Below are 24,233 nucleotides of genomic sequence, written 5' to 3'. Positions count from 1 at the left end.
TCGTGTTTTTTTCCTTCATTCTCTAGACTACAGAGCGTCCCTCACTAAGTACAACGCCAAGCTACGTAAGGCTAAACGGAAATCCAGCGTTAGTTTCTGTGAAAGAATCCAAACTCTGCCTTCAAAAGACGATGTCCAAAGACCATACTAACGGTTTAGGACAAATAAGGAAAGAGGATGTATGCCTCATTGTCACTACCAAGAAAACGTTGGAGGTTCTCATGAACACCCATTGTCCCGGATCGACAGAGACTGAAGAACTGAATAATTATGGGTCGCGGCGGGACAACTCGAGACATATGACGTCTCGTTAGTTCATCCTGCTGGCCCACCGACTGTTCACGAGGGCTTCAATAGGTTGGGTTCTAAGCTCACTCGACCCTATAAAGTCTCCAGGTCCAGACGGCATACCACCCGTCTTTCTTCAAAATTCGGCCGCTTTATCCTGGGCCATATTTCGGATAATTGGCTGAAGGTGAAGGTAGTGTTTATCCCCAAAGTTGGAAGAAAAGATAAAACCCTACCTAAGACCTTCAGACCCATAAGTCTGACTTCATCACTCCTCAAGTTGATGGAGAAAATAATGGATAAATATATCCGTGATGAGTTTCTTAAAGACTCCCCGCTGAATAGGAACTGCGAAATCTGCGTTGCAACAAGAATTGACAATTTTCAATTGTACAGCATGTTCGAGTAATCAATTACAATGTTCTGCATTTGGAAAGATGCATAGATGATTTTTCACTCGATTGTTACAAGAACGAAGGAAATCGAATGAAAACTAACCGACCTGTCAGTATTTGAAATTGGACATATATTTTCCTTTTTTCGTTTTTAGAATTCCATTAGATTTCTACATCCCTATTTAGCCGAACTTTATAAAAGACCTAGTTCTACGTCAAACTTCCCTCATCTCCGATGTCTCCGGTATGGTGTTTTATTTCATATCATATCATCTTCTACTGTTGTTTTCCCATTCCTAGCACATCCCGATCACCCACACACACTATCTCGTAAGAGTTAGTTTTGTAACTGAGAAAGAATTTTTTCACACGCGAAGAATAGCAATATAGTAATATCTACGGGCTGTGTGTAGTCAAAGCGCTCTGTTGTTGGTGTTTCCCCGCCGAATACTTTCTACGGAAGAGCTCCGGTCTGCTAAAAGTTACTTAACGACCTCATTATATTGATTGTCTTATAGCTACATTTCAAGTTAAGTAAAATGGGCAATGTATGTAATTTTGTAACAACAGAAAAAATGAACGAAAATAGAAGGTGTGACTTAGATTTATAAAAAAATCCTCATACGAATGGGATTCTAAGTTACAAATTTAACTCCCACGAGGCAGTGTGTGTGTGTGTGGTGTAAACTGTGCGGTTGCAATTTATAACCAAACCATTTTTGAAAATTAGTCGTGATCCAAAAAAACTATTAGCGTAAAATGACATCTTTAGTCCATAACAACATCTGAGCAACGTTTCAGCCAGATTAAAAATGGTCGAATAAAATGCTTGCCCTGTTTTCCTGGAATTTCCTGGGAGAAAACACTTCTTGTAAATAATCTTCTTGAAAAATTAAAAATCATAAACCATGTCATAGAACCCAAGTTAGTATATAAATTTGCTGAGAAATATTTAAAAATCGGGAACTATATACACTTTAAAGGAAATGGATAATACAATTTTCAGCATAGGCTTTTTTATTGTTCTGGAAAATCACTTGACTAACAATTTTGAATAAAAATATATTCTGAAATAAGGCAGTTTTTTTTTTTCAATATTTAAATCAGTCTAATACGAAACCTGCAAAAAAAAGCGACCACAGTGGTACGAGAGCTCAAAATCGTGTTTTTTTCCTTCATTCTCTAGACTACAGAGCGTCCCTCACTAAGTACAACGCCAAGCTACGTAAGGCTAAACGGAAATCCAGCGTTAGTTTCTGTGAAAGAATCCAAACTCTGCCTTCAAAAGACGATGTCCAAAGACCATACTAACGGTTTAGGACAAATAAGGAAAGAGGATGTATGCCTCATTGTCACTACCAAGAAAACGTTGGAGGTTCTCATGAACACCCATTGTCCCGGATCGACAGAGACTGAAGAACTGAATAATTATGGGTCGCGGCGGGACAACTCGAGACATATGACGTCTCGTTAGTTCATCCTGCTGGCCCACCGACTGTTCACGAGGGCTTCAATAGGTTGGGTTCTAAGCTCACTCGACCCTATAAAGTCTCCAGGTCCAGACGGCATACCACCCGTCTTTCTTCAAAATTCGGCCGCTTTATCCTGGGCCATATTCCGGATAATTGGCTGAAGGTGAAGGTAGTGTTTATCCCCAAAGTTGGAAGAAAAGATAAAACCCTACCTAAGACCTTCAGACCCATAAGTCTGACTTCATCACTCCTCAAGTTGATGGAGAAAATAATGGATAAATATATCCGTGATGAGTTTCTTAAAGACTCCCCGCTGAATAGGAACCAACATGCCTATCAAAGCGGCAAGTCAACAGAAACTGCTCTTCACAGCTTAGTGACGTTGATTGAAAAGTCCCTGAGTTATCAGGAGACGGCGCTATGTGCCTTTCTTAATATTGAAGGAACCTTCGATAACACGTGCTTTGCATCAATTAATACGGCTCTCTCCAATAAGGGAATCAACCACACTTCAAGGAGCTGGATACACGCAACGCTCTCTAGCAGAGTGATCACAGCAACTTTGGGAGATTCGTCTGTTACAATGTCGGTGATCAAGGGATGCCCGCAAGGAGGGGTTCTCTCGCCCTTGTTATGGTCACTAGTTGTCGACGCACTTCTCAACAAGCTTTAACAGCTTGGATACGAGGTCATTGGATACGCTGATGACATCGTCCTCATCGTCAGAGGTAAAGATGACGCAACTCTGTCGAGCCGAATGCAAGTGGCTCTGGATGCCACCACGTTATGGTGTCTACAGGAGGGTCTAAACATAAAACCCTTAAAAACAGTCCTAATTCCATTCCTCTAACACTGAATGGAGTCAGACTGGGCTTCAGTAATGAAGTCAAATACCTCGGAATTATTCTGGATAAGAAGTTGAACTAGTTTGCACAACTGTATCATGCCGCTAAGAGAGCGACCTCGGCGATCTGGGCCTGCAGAACTCTGTTCGGTAAGACCTGGGGACTGAAACCAGACTTGGCACTCTGGTCTTACAAGACCATTGCCCGACCAAGAATCATTTATGCTGCCTTTGTGTGGTGGCCTAAGGTGAACGAAGTGACTGCGCAAGCCAAACTCAAAAAAGTTCAAAGACTTGCATGTCTTTCGGTTACCAGCACTATGCGAACAACTCCAACTGCAGCCATGGAAGCTATGCCCAGCCTACTGCCTCTACATCTTCATGAGAAAAAGGAAGCAGAGCTTGGCGCTCTAAGGAAAACTATACTCGAAGGGGACCAAATCGGCCACCTTCGCATACTTAGGGAGTTCAAACTAACTGCGCTATTGACTACAGTCTCCGACTGGATGGGCGTTAGGACCAACATGGATATTCCGTATAGAGTGATGAAAACAAACCGCTCTATGTGGAGCAATGGAGGGCCAAATCTTCAACCTGGCATCGTCAGTTTTTACACGGATGGCTCATAAATGGGATCCCCAACGGGATCCGGTATATACGGACCCGGTATCAGGAAAACATTTTTCCTGGGCAAATGGCCCACCGTTTTTCAAGCAGAGATATATGCCATATATTTTTTTTTCTTCACATAACATTTATTTGACACGGCACAAATACAATTTAATGTTTAACGGCGCCAATTATATCTGATGACTTAAAAACTAAAGCAAATTTTTTATCCTCGCTGCCGACTACGAGCTGAAATTAAGTCTAACTTAAAACTAGCATGGGATTTCCAATCAGTGTTTTGTTGTTCAATGGTCGTCTGATAATCGTCGAATGGCATGTATGGATTCGTTCTGCTGAGCCACGATGTCGTGAGTTGGGACAGAGGCTCGTAGTCCTTGGGTCCTGGTTCTATTGTGCGGGGTCTGGTTGCTGGTTTTGTGCTTAAGGTTCAAACGTGTTCTTGTCGTTTTGTTGGGTGTAGACTAGTCAGCCTATACACCAGAGAGACGCCGAGACACTCACCGTTAATGCAACTGTCAACACCAAAACGGGCGAGTTGTATCATTTTGCATTGCCGTTATCCGTTTTGATGTTGACAGTTGCCTTAACGGTGAGTGTCTTGTCATTTCTCTAATGTATAGGTTCGCTAGTGTAGACGGAGGGGAACGGGACTAGACTGGGGCATGGATGGATTTCAGGAAAACGTATATAAGGGACATGTAGGATAGGTCACGGCTCGCCAAGACATCACGAACAGGAACAGCCGGCTGTCTACCCTCGGCCTGCAGGGAAGCTATCAATTTAGACCTGGCGTCACGGTGTACAGGGCATGACTTATGCCATATATATTTGCGCAAAAATATGTCTGAAACGCAGTTACAGACATGCGAAAATCGGTATATTTTCGAACAGTCAAGCAGCACTACTAGCACTTAAGTCCGTCAAACTTGTTTGGGAATGCATTGAAACTCTACGGGAACTCTCCCGGCAGAGCTCAGTTTTTCTGTTTTGGGTGCCTGGATATTGCGGAGTCGAGGGTAATGAACACGCTGACTACCTAGCAAGACAGGGATCAGCTCAGCGGTTTATTGGCCCCGAGCCGTTTCTGGGTACGTCCAATTCCGCTAAAGAAAATCGGTGTAGTGTTGAACGACACCTGCCGATTCTGCAAATCTGAACCAGAAAGTTCAGAGCATTTGCTTTGCTCTTGCAAAGCTCTTTCTTCCTCTAGGTACAACTTCTTAGAAAGTTACCTTTTAACTCCATACCAAGTATGAAGCTCTAATCCCAAGCAGGTCATTAGTTTCATCAACTATGTTGTACCTAATTGGAGTACAGGTGTACAACAAAACAGTTCTACTCCATCAAGGAGTACGAGCAATCCGTAACCTGTGCACAGCAATCAGGGCCAGCCACAAAAGATAATCAGCAAGACTGTCGCAGTGGCATTTCAGTACCCAGTGCCCTTCAGGCATACAGTAAGTATACACAGACTTCGCAGCCGAGTGTTTAGTGTACAGGACAATTGCGAGGCTTGCGCTACGATCCTACTGACACCAACAGTCTCTCCCGAGCCGAGACTCGAACCTACGACGACTAGCTTGTTAGGCCAGCATCGTACCTCGAGGTCATCTGGGAGAAATCACAACAAGTTCAGATTTGTATCTCTACTGCTAGTGGAGCTGCGAAATCTAACTTTTCTTTCTTACACTTTGGAGAAATGGAGTCTTCAGCAAAGTTGTAGATAATGTTGTCACACTGTCGAAACACACAACTTTGTAGAAGACACAAAAACGATAGCTTCCACCAAGACCGAGATATTACCAACAAATGTTGAAAATTTCATTTTTTTGTACATCCCCAGACCGCATTAAAGCAAAATTAAGTAGACGGAACCTGCGAGAATCATTATAATAATCAACCTACGAAATTGGTTGAAACGTTTGTCCCTGCCAGTTTCTCGATTTCCTGATATGCAATTCAAAAAAATATGTTATCAAAATCAGTATGTTACATCCACACGTTTTAACGAAGAGGAGTATTCAGAAACCTGCGCAACAGTAATAAAATAAATCTCTGGAAAATCTCTGTTTCTGAAAAACAGCCAAAAATAGCTAAACACCAGCTTATATGAGTATTACCGGAGCCGAGATTATATTAATGGGCCAGAAATTAATCCCAGTTGTCATTTCACATTTTTCCACGACGATTACATTAATTCCAGAAATTTCAACTAAAATACTGTTGGATAAAAGTTATTAACATTGAGAAGATAGTCTATTGTAATCTTAGCTTAATCTATCATTCAAAGATTTCGCAATCACTCCCGAACAGAATAATGCAAGTGTTGCAACGAACCACTACTGCTGCTACCCGCTGTTGCTTAGTTAGGACCGTCCTAGTGGCCATCAATTAGTAAACTAGTATAGTCCAAAAAGTGCATTCCCGGTTTACTATGTATATGATTCTGTCGACCGTGCTAGGGAAAGCGAGCATCAAGCTACCAATCAAAGAACGGAGGAAATCTATTGGAAACTAATCGACTTATTTCATTAGCATTTGAAATTTCACTTTTCCGTTTTTAGATTTTCATTTTATACCCCTATGTAGCGAAACATCCTGAGAGATGTAGTTCTACGTCAAAAGCGTTTCAGTGAAATGATCATAACCGCCACAATTGATATTTTGATGAATAAAACCTTTTTTTTGTGTTAAAAAACTGAAATTTACTTTAATGTTATATAAAAATTTCCACACACCTTAAAATCCTCTTTTTGCTCATTCCTCATTTTTCTCGAGCAGAAAGGTTTATATAACCCCCCAATTCATCACCAGTCCTGTAAGTTGGTCACAGTCGAGGCAACAAGACAACATAACTAGTGTTATTAGTGGAATTCAGGCCGAAATGCCAGCAAAAGTGATAGAAAATTGGACCTAAACTAAACTTTAGATGATTAAATTAAGTTTTGAAAACAAAAAAAAACTCTTAAAAGAATTACCCTATATATATTTTTGTTCAAAAATGATGTTCAAACATTTCAAGTGAGTTTTTTTGTATGGTTTCCCTTCTTTCATTCAAAAGAAAGTTTTGTTAGCTCTTCTTTCTAATTTTCCTATAACGCGAAATTCTATGAGAGTTTATTTTTAAATCATATTTTTTCCCAATTGTAAAGAATATTTCATAGCACCTTCATGTACTAGGTTTGATCATACTATGTACCGTGTATAGGTATACTTCACTTGAACACGTCAGTAAATGTACAACTTGGGCGACGCTGAATGCTCTACTTTTGTGCGGCTTCCGCTCGGTATACGACACTGTTAATTTATGTCATATCTCCACACCGCGTACTACAGCTGTTCATTACAACTCAATCACACACTAATCGAAAGTGACTTTAATGACTTTCAACCGTTTGCGCTGCACAGCTTTTCTGTTATTTGCTGTTTAACGGCAATCAGTATGAATTGATAACCGAAAATGATTCATCAGAAGCAGAAAAAATAACTCCCATTGAAAGCGCGTCTTTTGGGCACCAACCGCATTCACGAATTCACAAATTCGCAGTTCGTGCGCCCATATGATTTCGGTCGGTGTATGACACATATTTCTGTCGGCAGCCGATAACCCTAATATCGCACAGTTTGCACGCGACGCTGACTCAGACCCACAAGGCGCCCCAACGAGCGCAGCTAACCGGTCTCTGCTGCTGCCCCGTATACCGTGCGGGTTTTATGTGCAGACAGTTTTAAAACATGTAGTCAATATTTTTCTTACACGCACATTTATTGCCACGTATTTCCTGAGCGATCAATTCCTTCCTCGTTGACACAGTAATTAAACATTCATGAAAGCGCGTTTGCCGTTCACCCCGTTCGCCACTGCCCTTTTGCTACATACCATCGACCCGGTTTTACAGGGAGTTGTGAGGATCACAACGTGCCGCAGAGTGATACGCGACCGCAGTCAAACGGTAGCTCAGCAATCAGCAGCTTCGACAGTGTCCTGTTGGGGCGAGCCTCTCCGCTTGAGTGCGTACATGATTAGTACATAAAAGTTTAATTGATTACGACTATTTTATAATGAGTGAAGGAAGAGAGTAAAAAACCAGATCAACCGTTTCCAATAGGTCGGCGATTGCTGGTTATCGTTTAATCTACGGTTATTTTTATTATTTTTCCCCCGTCAGAGCAAATATGACGCACCAGCTGTGAGCTAAACGAATCGACATGTCGCTCTATAGCTAAAAAAGCGAGAGTAAACTTGCGATCTCGCTTCGAATTTTGCCACAGATTAATTACCATCATTAGACAAGATCGATAAAAGGTAAAGGCAAGAGTTCGAACTATGGCAGTGGTAGTGAAGCGATGGGTGAGGGCATACCTTCAGAAAGTACTGTGACCGTTAGTGCTAGGACCTTCACTTGAAGCACGAAGTCACCTCAGGCTACGTCCCTGGCGTGATTCGCCGTAGTAAGGTGCGAAGTTTGCCATACGAACGAGCGGAGGATCAAGTTTCACCACTCGGATTTGATTTACGAGCTCAATCTACCGGTTTTATGGCGAACAGCAGGACTTGAGTGATGCATGTGCCAGTTTAGTGCCTAGATACTACGTGCGGACGTCTATCAGTTTGATTGCAAACTGTACATCACCTGCTGGTCACACACGGACTCCCTCGCTAGCCACTACGATTTGAATTTACATACCAACAATACATCCCAGCTGATCGTAGATTCTATGTGGATCACAAACACGAGGATGTTTTTTTTTGCAATGTGGTAAATATTAACGTACGTGCTGACAGGGTGGGCATCGAAACCTCAATTCATTTTATTCCAAGCAGTAAAATCAACCAGATGAATCGTACTCGCATGCAGGATTTTTATTATGCGGGGGTGAATCTTAGTAGTTTGAAATAAGGCTGATGAATCAATACAAAATGTTTCACTTCACCAACTGATTAGAAAAAATTGCATTCAATTAAATTAGAACTTTAAACATCAAAATTTTCCTATTGGTTACACCTTTATCAGTAATTTAGCGTTGAACCACAATTTCGCATCCCCCGAGCGCACGCACGCGTCTTAACCATAAATCATTTGACGTTCCTTGTTCTCAACAAAATAAAACTGACACGAATATAGCAACCAAACTAAATCAAAACAAATAAATACTAAATTAGCAAACGACGACCATGTACATTGTTTATTAATAACTGCAGAAGAGATCAACTTGGAGCAACCGGAGCGGGTGGTGGTGCCAAACCTTACAGATTGTGCTACTGTACGTAAGGGCTTCAAGTGGTGGTGGTACGCTTGGCTTAGTTCCAATGAATCATGGAGTTGTCAGTCCAAGCGGTAGTTTTCCCCGCTTCGATCTAAACAAAACCGATCGGATCGCATCTCTGCCGGATTAATCTTGGTTTCAAACGTCAACGCGGCTGGGTTTACCCAAACACGCGCCTCAAGGCATTTGCTTCGCAAAAAAATAAACAAACAAATAACTTCGCGAATTAATCGGATTGATATTCGGGACCCTTACTAAATATTTTATGACGGGTTTTTACGGTGAATAATTGGTGATACAGTTTCACCGTGACGAATCTGATTCACGCCTAGTTGTAATCACATTCAAAAGCTTTTTTACTGTGTAGTCATAAAAACACATATGAATTACCATCCTGAATTCAGCCAACCCACTTATAATTATAGATATCAGAAATTTGACACTGATTGCAAAAAGAGCGTAAAGTAACACCTGTACTTTCTAGTTCACGATTATTATCAGTTGAAAAGTCGCCTTGACATAGAAACATTCGCAAAAAAACTGACCTACATTTTTGTATGGTAAAATTCTAGTGTAACTGTAACTGATGTTGCTATCAAAATAAAGTGATTTTCAGTGAATTGAGTGCAATACTGCTTCATACCAAATGTACTAGAACAATTTGCTACAATTCTTTAGCGAATTGAATTCCTACTTAATCTTTATCAAAGCTTTACGATGATGAAAAATAAATTATTGCCACACCATTTACGAATGGTGACAAATTAGAGTACGTAGGTAATCTGATTTGTAACGTAAATGAAACTACTGAAGATTATCGACGGTTAGAACTCAGTAAGCAATACATATTGGTGTGCAATCTGCACTTCTAATAATAAATCCGTTTCGAGTAGCTTGGCATGTGCTGATAAGGAATTCGCCTACCAGTTCTCCAGGTTGACTGCTAAACTAGCAGGTACTCTCTAACTAATTCAAAGCGAGAAAAATGCCATGTTTACACTATTTCAAATATGAGCAATCCGAGATGAGACCGGTCCACTATTCACATGAAGAGGTTGCGAACGATTCAAAAAACGCTTGTTCGAAGGCTCATGTTGAATAAGTAACAAAGGGGAGTTAGTTAATCAAATTGATGAACTTCTCGTTGACTGGAAATTAAAACATTTTGGAATTCTTCGTTTTTCGTCTGACCTAGGGTTCTCAAAATTGCTCTAACTTTTGAACTTTTTAAAAGAATTACTTAAACCAACATATCATTAGAGAGTGAAAAGATAGAGCCTTTTTTGCAAACATCATAAATGGTGGTCGCCATATTAATTTTTTTTCCAGAATAATTGATTTTCGAACAGGTTCTCACCATTCGAAAGCTACAACTTTTTAACATAAAATATATTTAAATCAAAGAGTTGTGTCGTCTAAAACAAGATTTATATTAAAACTTCTTAAACATTTTCGACTCGACCATTCACATTCTTTTGCATGTATCAGGACTTGATAGAATATCTTAAATCAAAAATCGTCAGATGATATTGACGCTGTTAACTTTCGCTTTCATTAAAAATAATTTGTTACATTTTTGACAAACCTTTTTTTTTTAGTTCTATTCTGCTTATTTGACACTACTTACACATTCGAAAAGTATCATTCAATGACGTGATGCAGTACTAGCAAAGCAAAGAGTCATGCTTTGCATCAGTCTTTCCGTCAGCTGAAACAATCATCAATTATATTTGAAATGAACCGATGAACCTATAGTCAAACCCAATTGTCAAAACAGAACAGTCTAGTTTTAAGGATCGTTATACTGCTTAAAGATCCAGCAAAGTGGCATGTTTTCTTCGGCATACGGAAGCAAAATCGGCCACCTAGGTACACGGGAAACTTAACTCTACTCCAAACGCGACACATTTTGGCAAGAACTGAATTTTCTAAAAGATGTTAGACTAAGGTGCAACTATATGGCACATCGTGTTTTGGTCGGATGAGTCGAAATTTAACCTTTTTAGTCCAAACGATCAGCAGCTGGTGAGAAGACCGATAAATACTGCCTTCAACACACAATTAACCAAGAAAGTAGTAACATTTAAAAAGTGACCACAAAATGGTGTGATGCTGTTTTCTGATGCTGGTGTGGAACCCATACATTTTATAACATAGACGAGAATACAAACGACTATGTAGATATTTTACGTAGCGTGATGCTTCCATATGCCAAAGAAAACATGCTTCTTCTTTGGAGCGTAACGATCCTAAACATACAGCATTGAAAACTTGAAGATGATTTTCAAAGGAAAATATAAAATTGTTGGATTGGCCAGCACAGACTCCTAACTTGAACCGTATCGAAAATCTATGAAAGATTGTGAAAGTTTAGGTTGCGAAGCATCACCCAAAGAATAAAACAAACTTATGAAACATCGTGCAGCCAGCGTGAAATGCCAGTTCAGCTTCCACTTGTGAAAAACCTGGTGGTAAACATACCACGAAGATTGAATATGGTTTTACAAAACAAAGGACAGGCCACGAAATATTGGAAGTGAGTTTTGCAACGTAAAAGGTCACTTTGCTAACGATATGTAGAGAAATAAAGCTATTTTGGATGGTTTTGTATATATTTTTCAATAGTGTATTTATTTCTTTCGCCACCTTAAAAACACTAACTCACGCAAAAAACTTTCGGAATCACCGACACAGAAAAAAATCAGTTATTTCTCCATTCCTCTTTTATTAAGAGTGTCTGCAGATCATAATGACGTAACATAACATCATACAACAACAAAAATCAATGCGCAAATATGGAAAATTACCCAAAACTGCAAGTGTTTTTATTATTTTCTCCATGACTGTATAACCAAAACTCGAGTTACAACATTTTAAAGAAAAAAGTCAAATTCGACAGAGGTGAACCAGCCTAGTGGCTGAAAACCTCTTTAATAAAGACAATAAAAATAAAATAAAGTCAAATTTTCTCTTTTTTAAGCAGTTTTCTTTTCTAAGTTCCCCGTGATTCTGTGAGTATGTGTCGAATCGGCTAGCTCTACGGCACGGTTGTGATATCGGGCTCGATTCCCGATCAGGTCGAGGATCTTTTCGAGCTTAAAATTTCCTCGACTCGGTACTGGGGCACGGTGTATCGTTGGACTTATCCTACAGCATGCAAAATATGCCAAATACTACAAGGTATACAGCCCTACGGGTTGTATGAAATAGTGACGTAGGACTAAATGTATATGCTGCGATAAACTGTTCATAGGCAACACTACCGTTTATATTTGATAGTCTTTGTTGTAAAACTAACGATGCATGAATACATGAAAATTTTACACTAGTAGTAGTTGCGAAAAATTCTCATAACTCTTATCTTCAAGCATCTATATAGTTCTGAAATGAACCGATTCCATAATCTTCAGTTAGAAATTCGTGCTACAGAACACTGATAATCGCACCAACGGTAGCATTGAATATTTTGCTTGGTCGCGTATAATATAATTCGTTCTCCGCTGTGCCCTCCAGTAGCTGTACAAGCAAAATTTCCGGTAGCGTATGATGGTAACTGTTGCTGCCGTATGCAAAATAAAGATAACATGCTCCGCAGTGCCTGGAAGTTGACTCGTATGCAGCTCTCGTTTCTCAATGTCGCGTACCTCTGACAGCTATACTCCACTCGCTATTGTGTGACTAACTAGACTGAAGCTGAATGCTCTACACGCAGTCTTTTGTATCGAGTTCAGCGTAGTTTTTGCCATTAGGGCGTGGCCACGCAGCTTAGAGAAAGAGAAACAAACCAAAACACCTTCGATACTACTGAGTGATTTCCATAAGTACCAAAAGAAAGTTTTTGCTTTCCCGATGCGAAAATCACTCTGGTTCTTAGGTTATCTAATTTTCGTTACTAATATTTGACTGATAACGGTGTTCGAGTGGGCACAAACAAACAATTTAACCGGAAAATCACTCAATTTAGCAGCAGAAATTCTTGAAATGAGGGTTATATCTTGCTGTGATAAACTATTCATAGGCAACACCACTGTTTATCTTTGGTGCGCCCTGGTCGTTATTGTAAAAATGATTATTGAGAAATAGATGAACATTTCACACTAGTAGTAGTTGTGAAAATTCTCATAACTCATATCTCAAACATTTATACTTCTGAAAAGAACTGATTCCATAATCTTCAGCTCGAAATGTGTGCTACAGAACGCTGATGGTCGCACCACCACCGGTAACATTGAATATTTTGTTGGCCGTGCATAAAATTTGCTCTCCTCTGTTCCCCTCAAAATATCATGCAGCGTACGATGGTGCCTGTTGCTGCCGTATGCAAAATAAAACCGAACCGATTCCATAATCTTCACGTGTGCTACAGAACGCTGATGATTGCACCAACGCACAGTGGCGGGTCTCCGAACAAAAGTCGGACAAAACCCAAAATGTTCATTAAAAAAGCAGAAAAATCCATATAAGGTTGATTTTTCTTATGAAAAATTCAATTTTGGTATCAAAAATTCAAAAAGTTGGAAAAATATCTCCCTAAAGGGCAATTAAAATTTTCTTATGGCTAAAATTACGTCGTAGTGTTTTAATGTATATCATTACTCATTTATATTCCCATTTTTTGTTATGTTTGAGGATTCAGTAGTCATCAGCGAAACTGAGAATAGTATATAAAATATAATTTTTTTAATAATAATGAATTATTTCAAAATTATAATTTAAAATTTTAATTATAAATATAATTTAAATAAGTACGGTGTCAGTATAGTTAGTTTCTGGCGGAGCGAATATAGGAAACCAGCATAAACTGTCAAAATGTGAACTATCCGATTGTGTGCCAAGTTTCGGAGTTGGAAAACTGGGATCATGTAGTATTGAAATAGATATCATTTTTGGCTCAATTAATACATCGCATTAATTTAGGAAACAAAATGTTAAATACGTTAAACTAAAATAAGTGAGTAGAAAACAAAGAAATATTCATTCATATAAAACCAATGTTGTGTGTAATAAGCTGTCTTAAAAAAAAATAATAAATTATTAACTGTTCTGTCTTTTTTTCACGCTATACTATTTGAAGAGAAATGTGAATTCTAAACAAACTATACAGAATATTATATGTTGGTATATGCAAAATGGTCCCATTTTAATAGATTTAAAAAACTTGAGTCTAAGTAAAAATTTGTCGTTTAACATGGTCAAAAGGGGTTATGCCAGTTTTTTGTGTTTTCATACTAGTAAAAATACAGTGTCTATATACGTTAGTGCATAATTCGTCACGTGTCACCATCGTATTATAGTAATTAGGGATACCAGATATGCAAATTTATCTGGAAATGAAGATTTTTATAGTCCGTGTGCAGACTTTTATTGATTTGTCGATATTTGCTGTTTTTTCAGAGAGCAGATTTCATATTGAATTTAAATTTAATATTGAACATTGAACTTAAATTTCATAACAAATTTTCGGAGTAGAATTAAATGGAAATATTATCTATTCTCATAATTTGAAAACAGGTAACATCGATCAGCTCAACAGCATCAAACAGCGAATTCAAAGAGAATTTTTTGCCAAACTTGGTCTACATGTCGACGAACCGCACGCTGGCTTCGGAAATAGCAATAACAGTGTTACAGCAATGTGTTTTTTCCAATGCAGAATTTTCTTTGGAGATAGCAGGAGTCGATTTAACCCTCTAGTGCCCAAACATTTATAAACATTTTTTAAGTTCTTATTGAAGCTTTTTAGAAGTTCAACTGAAGACCGTCTAGAGGCGACACTGGGCACTAGAGGGTTAAATTTAATCCAGCGATTTCAGACGCTACTAGCAACGATTTCGAGTGGCGAAAGAATTGATGCATCAAAATTTAAGTCCAACGCTACCGTTCATTATTACGTAAAATTGTATGGATGTTCAACAACAGTGCACAAATTACTAATTAAAGTAGGTGAAATAATCGTTTAATCTTCGAGCCCCATTGGCAAACTTTCGGAAGGAGCCCAAGAAAGCATGAATAAAGCGAACCGGAAAACACGAGAAAATAAATGCCTGGAAAGGATCACGTGAGAGAACTATCGGTGACATGTTTCGTGAGCTGCTAATTGCGTCAGATCCGGTAGTTCCGAATTTTAGACACAACAACAAATCGAAAAGCACTTTCACATAAGAGGTGGAACGTAAGCTGATGATGTTCTTCTAGAGCAATTGAATGAAACTACTAACTACTTCTGTAAAACAACGTAACTTTCACAAATCACCATGCGCCTTCATTAAAACTATTTTATTTTCAATTAAAATTTTTGTTCAGCGGGGCAGAAAAGGGCAAAATAGGACCTTAATATTCGAAAAGTAGAGAAAATTTCCTATGAAATGCATACTATAAATAATGATGATTATTTATCTTCAAAGTGCAACCTATCGCATTGAATTCGAATAAGAATTAGGTGAGTATTTACTAGTTAAAGTAAACCCCAATATGTGCTCTCTGAGCGAGAAAAATCATTGAAATAACATGACTTAACGGCGATTAAACTGCTCTCAAAAATTCAAATTAAATCCAATTGTCTTAATATTTGGAAAACACGTTTTTCAATACAGTAGAACTTTAATAAAATATAAAATTTCAATAATTAGAACTTGAGTTTTGTCCGGCTTCCGGCCACTGTGCAACGGTAGCTTTTAATATTTTGCTTGGCCGCGCATAATAAAATTTGATCTCCGCTGTGCCCTCCAGTAGCTGTGCCAGCAAAATATCCTGCAGCGTACGATGGTAACTGTTGCTGTCGTATGCAAAATAAAGGTAACATGCTCCGCAGTGCCTGGAAGTTGACTCGTATACAGCTCTCGTTTCTCAATGTCGCGTACCTCTGACAGCTATACTCCACTCGCTATTGCGTGACAAACTAGACTGAAGCTGAATTTTCTACAAGCAGTCTTTTGTATCGAGTTTAGCGTAGATTTTTCCCGTTAGGGCGTGGCCGCGCAGCTTAGAGAAAGACAAACGGAACAAAACACTTTGTTGACTCAAAATATGTAGGCAATGGAATTTATTCCGTCCATGTTATTGTTATCCGTGCTCGGGAAGGGAAATGTATGGGAAAGCTTGACCTTGGAACTTTTCACCTTTTTTCACCATTAAGCAGTAAAGCAACAATGTTAAACATTATATCAAACAATTGCTACACATTTTATCTATCCACCGACATATAAATGACTAAGATGCAATAAGTCGTTCGCTCGCTATAATCGTTTGAAATCTGACGCAACATTTGCCAGTTTCATTTTCAATTTCACAAAATGTAATCTAGTATAGAAAACAAAGACGTAGTCCTACGTCAAAACAATATCGATAATCTAGTGATAATCTAGTTGATCGAGACCGCTATTAGTCCCACAGACTAGCCTGCGATATTGTTGTTGTTGTTGTTGTCTTTTCTAAGTTTACTTGAATTTCCAGATATGTTGATGTAATGGACATTCTAGAAATTGCATATTGGAGAAAACCAATCAAGGAATACAAAATAATATCAATTTTGAGCGACAGTGTTGCCAGATATGTCACTTTTGCATTTCGATTTCTAACGTGACCATTTAATCGTGCTTCTGAGGAATATTTTACATGAAAAGTACCCATAACTTGGAACTATTGTTGGTTATATTTCCAAAAATACTTAGGATTTGAATGAATTAGAATACGACAGCCGGTCGCAACATAACAGTGAGAAAAGGATAAAAGTGGTAAGCATAGGCATAGTCTTATAGAGTTTATAGAATATTGCTGGTTATTTTATAAATTTGATTTTTTTTATTCCATTATTATTTTATATCGATTTTATAAAATCTCAAACGAATTAGACGAATTTTAGGGAGTCACGTTTCAGAAAGGCTTATAAAAAATCGAGATAATCTTAACTTGAAAATTACAAATAAAAATTACTAGTTTGATCAAAATGACGTCAAAAAACATAGAACGTTTTCTAGCGAAAATAAATTGAGGAAAAACTTCGTAATATTTTGTGAAAAATAACAACCGGAATTAAACTTATAACCGAATATTTAATTTCTTTTCGGTATTTAAAAAAAATCTCAATGATTTAAAAAATTCGAATGTTTGGTTACTTAGACATTTCACTGTATTGAAATTTCAAAAATTTCACAAAAAAAAAGTTTTAAAATTTCACAGAGATATTCATGAATTTTATGAATTCTACTTCTTCTATCAACTTTATCGACATTTCAATTTATGCATTTTTTTATACTTATTACCGAGTTTGAGGCATTCCATGAAAAATAGGTAAAAATTTTTTTTTTGACACGTCATTTCCGAATTCGCTGAAACTTTTCACAGTTGTTCTTTTTTGGTAAAGAGGTTATTATATGATATCAGTTCTTCATGTAGATTCGCGGCTGCTGCTTCAAAAGAGCCTATTCAAAATGGTGACTGTTAGATAAAAATTTCTATATCACAAAAACGGCTTGTTTGATTGAAATGGTGTCTTCAGCAAAGTAGTAGGTAATAAAATTGCGGCTCTATAAAAAAAATCTCTGTGCCAAGAGCATGATATCAATTCAACGTGCTGTTTTGTACCATAATCGAACGTTTTATACTGGCCCTGTTGTGTTTTACGATATTTAATATTATGTGATAATTTGAAAAATTTGGCACAAAAAAATATTTTTTTTGTGTATATTTTTTCTAGGACCGCAATTTAATTACCTACAACTTTACTTAAGACCACTGCCAAGCTGAACGCCAACGCGAACGATCTGGCGAGATTCTTGCCGTTGGTTAATGAACAACCGTAAATAGAGCTGTTCATTAACCTAGCGTTGGCGTTCGGCATGGCAGAAGCCTAAGACACCATTTCCGTCAAAGAAGTCTTTTTTCTGATATAGAAATTTTTATCTATCAGTCACCATTTTGAATCGGTCCTTTTAAAGCAGCAGTCGCAAGTCTACATGAAGAACTGTTATAATAAAATGACTTCTTCATCGAAAAAAAAACAACTGTGGCAAAATTCAGCGAAATTGGAAATGGTCGATCAGGATCAATATGTGAAGTAGCATGGAATGACTCATTTATAGGTTACCAAATTGATATGCTTAGGGTTCGAAAGATTCTGCAGATTTCAAATAATAAATACAATATAAAATTTCATCCGGTTAATCTGTACTTCCAATTTTATATAAAAAATAAATTATTTTACGAGTTTCCCAATCTTCTTGTTCGTCTATATTTGCACTTTTGATTGATGGTAAAGATTTTATAACATTAATTTCTATGGGACATGCATGTTTATTGCTTTCATTAATCACTTCTTTTGCCGATTGACAAATGAAATTGTTCATTCGATTTTAGGCGACATCCATTTACTACGTTTACACAGAGATTGTAGAATTTGTTTTCTGTTTATTGTTTTCAACGAAACTTGAGACTCAGTAGTTGTATGGAATGAAAAAACGCGGTATCAATTATCACGCTAGACGGTCAAAACGAAAGCGTATAGCACTAAACAATGGCTGCAGCGTATTGTCATGGAACGTTTTAATGAATGTAAATCATTATTGGAGGTTTTACCGTTTTCGTGACATTTTTCAAAACAAATATTTTCTGTAAACACTATATTTTTTGTTTTACTATTTCCGCTTCTCGTATCGTTGTTATTAATCTGATCACTGTGATATTTGTGATCACAGCATTTCTAGTATGTCATTTTAAACATGTTATAAAACACTTATTTTAAACACTGATTCATTCTCTAAAAGTAAAATACGGTCATACACACTTCACATCTCGAATGAACAGGTAGCAAATAAGCTGCACCAAAATCAATATTGACATAGAATACCATGCGCTTCCATCTATTGTACATCTGAAGGAGGTGAAGTTATAGCACATATTTTAAATAGTAAACAAATTAAACCACGCTTAAGTCGACAAGTCAACTTGAGTCCCACGGTTGTTGTGCTCACATCAATTGGTTTTATTGACACATATTGAACTGATTCTACAAAACATCTGCTGCGGCAAAAAACAGCATTACAGCACTGACTGCCAGTTCATCGTCTATTATATATCGATGAGTTGTGATTCCAAACAAGAAAAACTTAATTGCAATGAATGGAGATGATCAAATAGCAATGCACTAGTTTCTGAAACAATCTCTCGCGAATTATCGTCGAAAGATAGTGAATGCACGAGCCATGACTTTTTAGCTCATGAAGTCACGCGAATGCATATCCAACCGTTCACTGAGCCACCCACCAGAACACGTTGACCTACTCACTAATTGCAAATATGCAACTTCTGCCACTTCCACCCACCCAGAACATCATTACACAGAAACAGTATTGATAAGAACAGAACTTAAATACAACAAAAACAATAGGCTACGTACCACTTCCTGAAAATCACCACTCCTCGGCACGGTGTAACTTGAAGGAGCGTGAAAAACGCACTGAAATCGGCGGCTTGTTTTTGCCAATATTTTATGGGTGCCCGCGCCGTTCAAGTAGTCACTCCACCGGTTTTGACGACTACGACGACGACGACTACTACTTCCCGGATCGCTGCAAATAAGCAGGCACTCAATTTAATTGAGAACTTATTGTAGTACTGGTTGCCTGATGAGTGGGACGAGTTTCACTTCACTTCGCACTATCGCGCACCCAGAGACCCAACCAGCTGCAGTGCTATACCAGCGAACGAACGAACAAACTATTGTTACTGCTGCCCGTTTCGGGTACGACCTCAAGCGCCCCCGGCCGATACAGGCTGCCTTGAGAACTTATCGAGTACAAATTGATTAGCGGCTATCCGAACCCGCTGCTGCTGCTGCTTTGTATAGGGGCACCCGTTTGCTCGCTTGCAGGCTTCTTCTGCGATTTTTCTCTCTTCTCTTGTTTGCTTCTTTCCTGTACACAGTCGCGTAGCACCGCCTTTTGATTGTATTATTTATTATCAACTGGTTAATATACTATAATTTTTATTAATATTGATACATCAATTTACTACACTCCATTAGCACCAGGGTTTCCACTGTGTATGTAGAAGAGGTAGAACAGAGTTTAATTAAGACAGCTTCCCGCTTTTGTTTTACTACCGGGACGGGAAGAGTGTTGCCAGAGGTATGGTAAATACAGTCACCAATGGAGAAATATATGTGATTAAGATTCATAGTTATTAGGCAACAAATTAATTGAATTCCTAACTATTATTTTACTATATTATTTTGCAATTTAAACGCCTCTTCATATGTGCCTTTTGCACTTCGCTGACAAAAGTCAGCGGATTTTGACCTTCAAATAAATGCTATAAAGCTGACATTGCTATGACAATTGCCTAAAATTCACAGTACTTTTTTCAAATATATGTACTTCCATTTGCTCCAGCAAGAAAAAAAGCACTGAGCGAAGAAAATGTGTCCAGAAAATGAATTCAAAGACATTTAAAGACACAAAAAAAGCCGCTTTAGTGCCCTACTTTGACTATTTGTATCTGTTCTGTGAAAAACAAACGAACTTAACGCAGTAGTTTAATAAAATCCTTAGAAGTTTTTCATTGTTCACAACAATGCCGAATACCGTATAATCGGAAGTTTTGTCCATGATTGTCTAGTTGGCTATTGTTAAATACAAACATGTTGAAAAATCAATATATTCATATATATTCTCTACAGAGAATCGAAATTTGGCCAGCACGTTTCATAACTGCGTTTCATATTGCGTGGAGACGCAACATCTGGATTGGCCACCAATTTCAATTTCAATACAAAATTTGAATTAAAATGTATAGCTTGAAAAAATCATTCAATGGTAGATCCGGTGTTGTACTTCTATTGAAACTGCACTATTAAGCATTTTTGTATCAACCAGCTTCTATCAGTCCATTGCAATGTAACTTCTTATTCTCTATCGATAAAATTTCTTGTTCACCTAAGGAAATTAAAAAAAAATAATTTGGAAAAAACCGTGAACATTCAGAAAATTTAATTTTTTTTCAGCTATAACTGCCGGAAAATTTTAGGACACTTAAAATGCAAAAAAAAACCTAAATAGACCCGTGCATTTGGGATCTTAAAACTCATTGAAAGCCAACAATCAAAGGCTAAATGAAAAATCAGAGTGTCAGGAAAAAATAATAAAAACCAAAATCCAGAATCCTCAGAATTTTTCGTCATATATTACTACAAATTCATCATCGATTACTAGGAAAGCTTTAATTGCGATGCCCAGGGGGGCATCGTAAAGTGATAAGCATTATAAGCTGAGCCATATCAGAATTGTGTGTCTTATGAATGCTGATAACCAATAATATTTCATAACTGAACGGTAGGGTGCCAACCAAAATGGTCATTTTGAGAAACCCTAACAAAATGGTCATCTGCCCGAAAAACACCCTGTTCAAAATTTCAGTTCAATCGGACCTTGGCGCAAAGCGATTGAATTTTGGCCTTTAAAAATCCAAAAATAACCCAACGGAGTAATGGGCGTGAAATTTCGGTTTTTGGAATTATTTTTGGTGCCATATGGCCCTACAATGCATGATACGTCGAGATCTGGTTTCATGATTTTGGTGATATTTCAAATATTTCAAGGTCAAACTTCAATCGTTTTGCGCCACCCCGTTTAAAGTCCGATCGAGCTGAAATTCTGCACAGGGTGCTTTTTGGGGCAGGTGAACATTTTGTGTAGGTTTTTTTTTTAAATTTTCTGGTTACTTTTTTCCCATATAAGTGATTGGCACCCTACCGAACGGCGTTGATAGTCAGCAATAAGTTCATGTTTAAAACACTTATCATATTTATTCAATGCGCTCGAAGCGAGTAAGATGTAAAGCGAAGTTTAAAAATCATCAATTGAACTGTTGAGAATGTTGGAATTTATTAATTTTTTTTTTTTTTTTTTTGATGAATGGTGGCACTTTGTATTACAACGGGTTAATTCAACACTATGAACTATGTTTCAAACTGCCAAATACATCTTCCGCTGGCTGGTATGATACTCAAAATTGAACGAATTTCGTATGCTTTCATCAGTTTTTAATATTCAAATTCGTATGGATGAAAAACCTCTTACTAGACGTGAATACTCGCAACTATAAATAGTCACTGCATATCACAAATTCGTTGGTGTAGGTCTAACCAATTTTTAAAACAAAGTTCGTTTCAACTTTATATTGTAAAATAAAATACGCCTGCGGGTATATTCATATACAGTCGTACCTCGATATAAGGCAACTTTATTTTTGTTTCCGTTACGTTATATCGAGTTACGTTATATCGAAGCACGATTTTTTTTTTCATTGCTCCAAAATTCTTTCAAAGGTGCACAAGAGCTTATTTCCCTTAACCTAGCAGTATATTTAAGCCTGTCTTATGCCCCTTTAGGACAACTTTCATAAACAAACGAAACCAGTCACAAGAGATTAAAAAAATGTCTATTTTACCCCTTTTTACGGTACTTATTGGTTTCAAAACTTACTAAAAACATTAATCCGGAACATTATACACCCCAAAAATAATTGTTGTACTTTACTTTTGATATATTTAAAAAAGTTACGTTACATCGAGGTATGACTATATAGTTCAACAAATTGAATTTGTAAATAGTAATGATTCATGAAATCATTGTATAAAATTTAGTTGCTCACAAACATTTTTTAATCTTTTATTTCAGAAAATTCTATGAATAAATGAAAATAAATTCATATGGAATGCTAAAACATTATTAAAATTTTGAATATACAAACTTCGAGAAGGCACTCATTTTCATCACGACATCTGAACAATTGTCAAAAAATAAAAAGACAATCGTTCAGCATATAGATATAAATCTTAAACACTGTTGTAGTCTAGGTTATGTAAACAATTAATCAGGTAATAATTCACATTTAGTTATAACATTCATCAGCAACCCACAATTCGTTCACAATCGTTTAAAAAGCATCTTTCTGGCAACACTATCCCCGATCGGCACCCGATCTTCAAAACATTCAAAACAGCTGATCCACCTTCGCAAAAACAGCTCCACACATACCCTTTCAACGCATATACTGAGGGTCAGATCGACGGACGCTTATAGTATAGAACGAACGGGTCGCATGCAATACGGCGGCACCGTTTTCGTGCGATCACAAACACATCACTCTAAACTCACCACACGTTGACGTAACCCGATCGATCCCAACCCGCGGCCACTTGTTGCACACCACCAGCAGCGCCGAGGAGCGCAATCAATTCACCACAACGACGAAGACAGTGCGCGTATACGGGCGTCGGATTACGTCTGCTTCAGTGCTAAACAAAAAAAATGATGAATGAACTGGCACGCCGGCTATAAACATTTCTCTCACACACACCCGAAATTGGCACTTGATCAATTTTCCGACTCGAAACAAGTTGCCGTGTTGCTGTTCACTTCCTCTTTTATTCCGGTTCGACGCGAACTGCTACTGCTGCTGTTATTGTTGTTGTTGCTGTTGGTGGAGCTCGGTTAATTACCCCAAGCATCAGCTGTTCTGAACGTTATAGAAGGGCTGGCTGATTTATCGATCACTTAGTAAAGCACTTACAAGTAGATTTTTCCTTGAAACTTCGTCGTTGATTAAAAAAAAGTTAGCTAATCACACGAACACTAGACTGGGACTAGATGTAATCACAAAATGATTTTTTCACGTCTTCTTGAATAGATTCACTGTAAGATTCGTTGTAATCACTGGCTCTGCTTTTCTTCTGATTCATGATGCGGATTCGTTGACAAATGCTTCGTTGTTTTTTAGCTTCGTTTCTTTACCCAACAAGAAGCGCTTTCTTCTATTAAGACAACAAATCTATTTCAGTACACTAACAAATTTTGAAACAGCGTCGATTCTTTCTTCTATTTTAAGCAACCGTGTACCGTAATGGGCTTTATCGGCTACCAGCTTAATGAAATTACCGATAACACGTCAATACTGGGCATGCACCAACTGCACAGTAATGAATGCTGCGACATGTGTATCAAATCAGCTCACGGTGACCTCTCTCTCTGGAACTGCTGTAAGACACGAGACGGGTACGGACTGTGGAATCGGAAAATACCGAGCGCGAAACCGAGGAAACACGTTTGAATGAGCACCAATTCGACGACAACGATGCCAACGACGAGCTCGACGACGATGACAGCTATAAAGGCAACGGTCAACTGATAATGCTGTGTAGCGTCTTCCGTTCGGTTAAGTAGGCAGTCTGCAAATCAAAACAGAAAAAAAATACGAGATGTATTTTTAGAAACCTGTTGAAGGAATTATCTACTTAGGGAGAGATGTGAGTGACTGGCATACAACCGGGCATGTGTAAGT

The 24,233-nt window shown here is 37.9% G+C and overlaps 1 protein-coding gene across 5 annotated transcripts in view; it reads right to left on the bottom strand.

Annotated features, from left to right (window-relative positions):
* Window positions 1-24,233, bottom strand: part of LOC129726435 (cGMP-dependent protein kinase, isozyme 2 forms cD4/T1/T3A/T3B) — a 414,395-nt gene that overhangs the window by 363,931 nt on the left and 26,231 nt on the right. For 3 of the 5 annotated variants that reach the window (XM_055683124.1, XM_055683123.1, XM_055683125.1), the window contains exons 3-4: window positions 23,466-24,120; window positions 19,291-19,931 (exon numbers count right to left, since the gene is read on the bottom strand). The gene's annotated coding sequence lies outside the window, so the exon portion shown is untranslated. Of the gene's footprint in view, window positions 1-19,290; window positions 19,932-23,050; window positions 23,436-23,465; window positions 24,121-24,233 lie in introns of those variants that run through there. The other 2 variants (XM_055683127.1, XM_055683126.1) reach the window with 2 other exon arrangements.

Source organism: Wyeomyia smithii, chromosome 3 (assembly GCF_029784165.1).
Source record: "Wyeomyia smithii strain HCP4-BCI-WySm-NY-G18 chromosome 3, ASM2978416v1, whole genome shotgun sequence".
NCBI classification, from domain to species: Eukaryota; Metazoa; Arthropoda; class Insecta; order Diptera; family Culicidae; genus Wyeomyia; species Wyeomyia smithii.
The sequence above is the reverse complement of the archived record's forward strand: the minus strand, read 5'-3'. Positions and strand labels throughout refer to the sequence as shown.